The sequence below is a fragment of the Cibotium barometz genome, chromosome 24 (genome assembly GCF_041138505.1).
Source record: "Cibotium barometz isolate CiBa-2024 chromosome 24, ASM4113850v1, whole genome shotgun sequence".
Lineage (NCBI taxonomy): Eukaryota > Viridiplantae > Streptophyta > Polypodiopsida > Cyatheales > Cibotiaceae > Cibotium > Cibotium barometz.
The window spans coordinates 27,779,781-27,786,693 of record NC_141069.1 but is presented as its reverse complement, the minus strand read 5'-3'; positions in this window follow the sequence as shown (position 1 = coordinate 27,786,693).

Genomic DNA, 6,913 nt, shown 5'->3' with positions numbered 1-6,913 from the left:
ATAAGATGTGATAAGATGCGTATGGGAAGTGATAGGATGTGATAAGAGGTGTATGAGATGTGATAAGAGATGTATGAGATGTGAAAAGATGTGATAAGATGTGTATGAGATGTGATAAGAGGTGTATGAGATGTGACAGGATATGATAAGAGGTGTATGAGATGCGATAGAATGTGTTAAGATGAGTTAGGATGTGTTAAGATGTGTATGGGACGAGGTAGAGAGTGTACCTGAGGGGATAAGATGTATATGGGATGTGTTAGGGCGAGAATGGATGTAGTATGGATGTATGGATGTAGATACGGATGTATGTATGTATGTGGATGTGGATGTATGAATGAGGATATGAAAATGGATGTATGTATGTAGATGTGGATGTATGGATGTGAATGTGAATGAAGATATAGATGTGGATGTATGGATGTAGATTCGGATGTAGATGTATGTATATGAATGTGGATGTATGAATGAGGATGTGAAAATAGATGTATGCATGTAGATGCGTATGTATGAATGTAAAATTGGATGTATGTATAATGTGGATGTATGAATGAGGATGTGAAAATAGATGTATGCATGTAGATGCGTATGTATGAATGTGAAATTGGATGAATAATGTGGACGTATGAACAAGGATATGTATGTAGAATAATGAATGTGAATGTCTATGTGAAATAATGTGTAGTCTATATGAGTGAATGGATGAGAATGAGTATGTAGAATAATGAATGTGTATGTGAAATAATGTGTAGTCTATATGAGTGAATGGATGAGAATGAGTACACATTGAATGGAATAGGGAATAAGTAATGTGGTCCGAGAGTGGATAATGTGGAAAGACGAGAGTTCGTTATAGAAACTGTATTTTGTGACTGTTTGTAAATGACTGTTTTATGTCAAGAATGCTGGGGAAGCATTTTGACCGTCTTGAGGATTAAGGTCATGAAGACCAAACTGATAAAGTTGCAACTGCTGACGCCGGAGAGTCAATGGAGGACGTCTCGCGTAGCAAGGTCGGTCGAGGTCTTGACCAGCCTCGGTTCGATTTAAATATGGTGAGCTTCCGGTACGGTGGATAAGGGACCAAGGAAGCGGCCTATGAGTGACGCGCTAGGTCACCTGCAAAGGATCCTAGAGGGTGCTGACCATACGGTGCTCGGGCTCTGGGTCGCCAAAGATACCCACACGTGCGTCGAGGAAGATATTGGAACAAGGAGTAAGAGTTGTTTTCTGAAACCGGGCATGGATCTGGTTGATTGACCTTGCTGGTCCTCAACGGATGAGTCCATGGCTCCTTTATATGGATCTGTGGGTTGATCTTGCTGATCTTCCACGGAGATTCCATTCTGTTATATGAATATATTGCCGGTTATTATGAGCTAGGAACTATGGAAAAGGCCCCTGAGAGTGAACAGGTGGTCAGCGTTCTGGTTGCCAATGATGCCATAAGTACACCGATGAATGAATGACGGGAAATAAGGATTCAACCAGAGACTTTGAGGATTGTCATCAGTGACATAATGGTTTCATTAAAGGATTGTTTGAAAGTTAGTTGATGCTGAGAAAAAGGCAATTTCATATTGGTGGGTGTGTAAGTGGTGTGACTAGTTTTATGTTTGCATGAACTTCCGGCTAGGGGGCCTAGGAACTCTTTTCCCTGGTACCCGGGACAAAACCTAACCAAATTCCTAATTGGATCCCATCACTACAGTGGTTGGGCAGTTGGCTACGATAGATGAAGTAAGTCCCAAATAGTAATTGTTCTATGGATAGGAATCAACGGCTGCGCTTCTTGATGGGGGAAAAAGCGTTGATCCCAATGATCCAAGTGCAAGTTTCTTCCCTGATCTGACCGAGTATCTTTATAGGTGCAGTCGGATCAGTTTGATCACTAATGGTCTTGACTACGTTAGAGTAAAAAGTTATCCTGGAGGAATCGCCCGTGCTTTCCGGATAAGGGAAGTTTTTTCGGGTTCGGTTTTGGAAAAACCGACGGATTAGTCTTTTGTCCGGATATCCGTGGACGAGGCCCCAAGTGTGGGACCCTGCCTCGCGCTAGAAGTGCTACTTCTGCTGCTAGTACCCCGAATCCGTTGCGCGGTGGAGACAGGGATCTCACAGTTGGTATCAGAGCAAATTTGGCTAATAAAGATCATCTGAGAAGCCAAATATGTCAAAAATTTATCAAGAAGCACAAAAAGGTTATAATTGTGTGATATAATTCATATAAATTGATATTCAAACTGAAAAATTCATAAATTAGTAATTGGGTCTTCAAATGGAAGTACCGCAATTCTATGGAACCCTGACTTGCTTGAGGCCTAGACATGATGGTATTTACCTTATAGTTCCAAGTATCATGACTACCCGTATATACCGAGGGTATAACTGCAGCTCTTTACCGGACAGTATATACGAGTAAATCTAAGACTTGAAATTATAAGCATTAATGCTATCCAGTTGATGAATTCGAATGTGGTTGATATGATTTTTAATTCTGTTTTTGCGAACTGGTGAATTGATTGGGATTCTGATTGAAAAATGATGACCTCTGAAAATGGGTTGAAATGTAATAAACTGAGTGAAACCACAATGTGGATGATTGGGACGAGTTCCTGTGATGATATTCATAACTAGAATGATGATAATGATTTCAGCAAATCACTATGAGATTAGTGGATTGTGCTGTCAAGTTGCTATTGTTAACACTTGACACGGTAGATCAAGTTAAGGGATGACAAATTGAGAACTCACTTGTCTGAAATTCCCGTGGAGGAATGTTCATAAAGAAATTTTTCGGTCTAATGGACCATTATCGTGTTAAAGAGATGAATGATATGATTTGAATGAATTGTTATTTAATGTGATGAGTTCTATTTAAGGGATCATTATCCCCGTATTCTATAGGGTTGACCAGAATATAAGAAACCCTAGAAAAAATTGGATCTTAAGAAAAAGAGTTGTCCTCTATCTTGCGAGATGAGGACATCTCGCACTTTTTTAAGTGGGGTAGAATGTAAGATTCCTCCCCAGCCTTCGAGGTATACAGGAGTAAGAATCTCCCTTTTTGATCTTATAATTATTCCCTCTCTAAAATAAAAGAAAGATTCTGTTTAAAAAAGGAAGACCCTCTCCCTAGAATACTTCTCAAGAATCACGCTGTTTTAAGGATTCAGAACAATGAGTTCAGAAGTGAAAATCGGTGTTTTGGATACCAAGGTTTTGGTTTTCATTCGAGTACGGCCCAAAAGAAGTTCTTTATCTCTTGGGGAGTATAAGTAGTTATCCCCCAGATATTGTGGACCAAAGAAAGTAGGTGACTTAGCCTACAAACTTCTTTTATCTCCTCATCTCAAAATTCTTAATGCCTTCTATAGAAAAATGTGCCAAAACCAAATCATGGAAAGACGGTAAAACTTCAGTGGCAAGATACCGTTGGCTTCTAAGTTACGCTAGCTCCTTCCTTTATATAAGTCGTAACTTTTACTTGCCGCTCGTCTCGCAGAGTAATCTTACTTCCATTGATCTCCTTTCTTCTTAATCTCCGTCATGGCTTGGCAACAAGAATTAGTTTTATCCATGATGATTTCTCACCTTCAAGACGCAAGCGAGTCTGTGAAGAAGGATTTTATAGAACAGTATGAGCGCTCACTTTTTCCTCACTTAGGAACTTCTGTAGCTCAGACTAAATGGCGGACCTATCAAGATATAACTAGGGTAACACCCTGGGATCAGCAGCACTTTCGTAACAATGTCTGCTTGGCCATGATTATTGAAGCCTTGGGTTTGGGTTCCCGATACTACTGCGTCATGAGATCAAGACATCTTGGGTTTTCTGAGCGGGTCTTTTTACTGGCGTGTTTTCTTCCTCATCAGAAGATATGCCTTTACCCCGTTTTTAGCTTGCCTCTCAGAGGTCCTTTTGTTAGATCACCTCATACCACTGAGATAGGTGCGGCAATAACCAGCAGAATTATTCCCATAGATGAGTTACCTTATACATGTGCAGCTTGTGAGTGCTGCTTTTGTGACCATATGATGGACGGGCTTATGGAAGTGTAAAGAGTTCTTCTATCTTTACTGTATATGTTCCAAGAATGAATAAATTTTAAATCTTGTTCTTGTCTTGAATCTTACTCTCCTTGAGACTTTTTTTTGTGGTTAATCTTAATTAAATTTTTCTCTAAGTCTCATATTCGTGCATCTTGCGAAATTATCCCAAGTTTGCGAGATGAGGACATCTCGCGTTTTTCAAGTGGGAGAGAATGTAAGATTCCTCCCGAGTCTCTCGAAATGTCCAGCATATTCCCCTGTAATCAATTCCCTCTTCAGAAATATAAGAGATCTCGTCTCTACCTGTTTTGACATAGAGAGAGAAAATATTCTAGAGAGAGAATATTCAGATTATGAATATTTTTGGATAGAAAAATAACTCATCTTATTAAAATAAGTTCCCCTGAAACAGAAATTCAAAAAGAACTTTCCAATTTGCAATTGGAATTTATTGGAAATGGGTATAAAGGACCTTAGCCTAAGGGTCTAGATTTTTAGAAATTTTTGGATTATGGTCCAATTAAGGTTCCTATGGGCCAATAGCATCAATCCATGTGTAGGGAGGAGATAAATCCAATTTGTAAAAAAAGATACCCAAAAATGAGTAAATGCTCACATAAGATGAAGAGTTGACTATGTACAAGGTTTATTAGTAAGAAACTATGAGTAATATAAAAAATATGAGATATTTTTGATATCCAAAAATGAGTAAATGCTCACATACGATGAAGAGTTGAAAATGTACAAGGTTTATTAGTCAAAAACTATGAGCAATATTTAAAATATGAGATATTTTGGGTATAATAATTCTATTTTAACACATATGTAAGGAAGGGGAGTCCATTAAAGGAGGTGCATATTTCACATGCTTGAATGAGTTTTAAACTCAAAAATAATGTGATATTTTTATCTCTCCTCTCTCTTGAATCAAACCAAATCAAAATGGAACCAAACCGAATCAAAAAGGAACCAAACTAGATCTAAATCTAGTCCAAATTCAACCAAACTGAATCTGGAAAATTCTAGAATTCAGTTAGCTTTGGTTAGAGCTTCCCTCTCCTATAAATAGAACATGAGTCCTTTGAAAAAAATAGAAGAATTTTACTATACTAGAGTTATGCTGAAATAATGCTAATTTCTACTATTCGCTAAAATTCTCTCCAAATTGAAGAAATTGGAGCTTCCCTCTTTCTTCAATCCCCATTGGTGGCTCCATCAACATACTTAACCAATTGATTGGTTGGGGGCCTCAACCGTGAACAAAGAATCAAGCAAATTGTAAGGTAAATGGTGAATTTTGATCTTTTCTGTAATTTCTTAATGCTTCTCTCTTCTCAACCCCTCTCAAGCTTCAGATGCTTAATTGGAATAATTTTTGAATGCTATTGAAGTTAATTGATGAATGGTAGTAAAGAATTACATAATTAGATGAATTCTATTGAAGTTAATTGATTAATGATAGTAAAGAATTACATAAATTTCTATTTATGCTTAATTCTAATGGTTTTTATGTAATTTCTCTTTCTCACTCAAGAAATGGTCATACTCATGACCCATTCTCAATCCAAATGAAGCTTTTCATAAAGCTTTTCCTTAATCCAAGATTAATCTATGCTTGAGGTCAAATTAATGGCTTTTTTCTATGCTTTTAGTTTATGTATTTCATGAATATTGATGATTCGATCCATTATTGGGTTAATGATCCAATTAGGGATCATTCTAATCATTTTCTTAATGATAAGCTTTATCCTTCAAAATAAATTGAGATTTATCAGTCATAGTAGCGGAGCTATGGTAAAATTTTTATAAAAATTACACATAAAATAATTTTATTCAAAGCATGAAAGGAGAACTTCCTACCATATTCTAGGAATTATCATCCTAGATTAATTGAAAGAAGTTTATTGTAATCATGGAGAAATTAATTTTTATGTTATGCATAATTGATGATTATTTTATTGTAAAAGTATTACTTTTATCATAATTGGATTTCATGCATAGAGGTATGCATAAAAGAATTATTATTTTAATATAAAAGTGTTTCTTTTATCATATTTAGATTTCATGCATAGAGGTATGCATAAAAGTTGATTATTTTATTATAAAAGTGTGACTTTTATCATATTTGGATTTCATGCATAGAGGTATCCATAAACGTTGATTATTTTATTATAAAAGTGTGACTTTTATCATATTTGGATTTCATGCATAGAGGTATGCATAAAAGTTGATTATTTTATTATAAAAGTGTGACTTTTATCATATTTGGATTTCATGCATAGAGGTATGCATAAACGTTGATTATTTTATTATAAAAGTGTGACTTTTATCATATTTGAATTTCATGCATAGAGGTATGCATAAAAGTTGATTATTTTATTATAAAAGTGTGACTTTTATCATATTTGGATTTCATGCATAGAGGTATGCATAAACGTTGATTATTTTATTATAAAAGTGTGACTTTTATCATATTTGAATTTCATGCATAGAGGTATGCATAAAAGTTGATTATTTTATTGTAAAAGTGTTACTTTTATCATATTGGATTTCATGTATAGAGGTATGCATAAAAGATATTCTTTTTATACTAAAAGTGTGATTTTCATCATAAATGGATTTTATGCATAACTTAGATGCATAAGAGAAATTCTTTTATTCTAAAAGTGTAATTCCTACGAAATTGAATTTATGCATAAGAAGATGCATAAAAGATTGATTTTTAAATTCAAAGTGTCATTCTCATCTAAATTGAATTTATGCATAGGAAGATGCATAAAAGAATGGAATTTCAATTCAAAAGTGTTATTCTCATCCAAATTGAATTTATGCATAGGAAGATGCATAAAAGATGGATTTT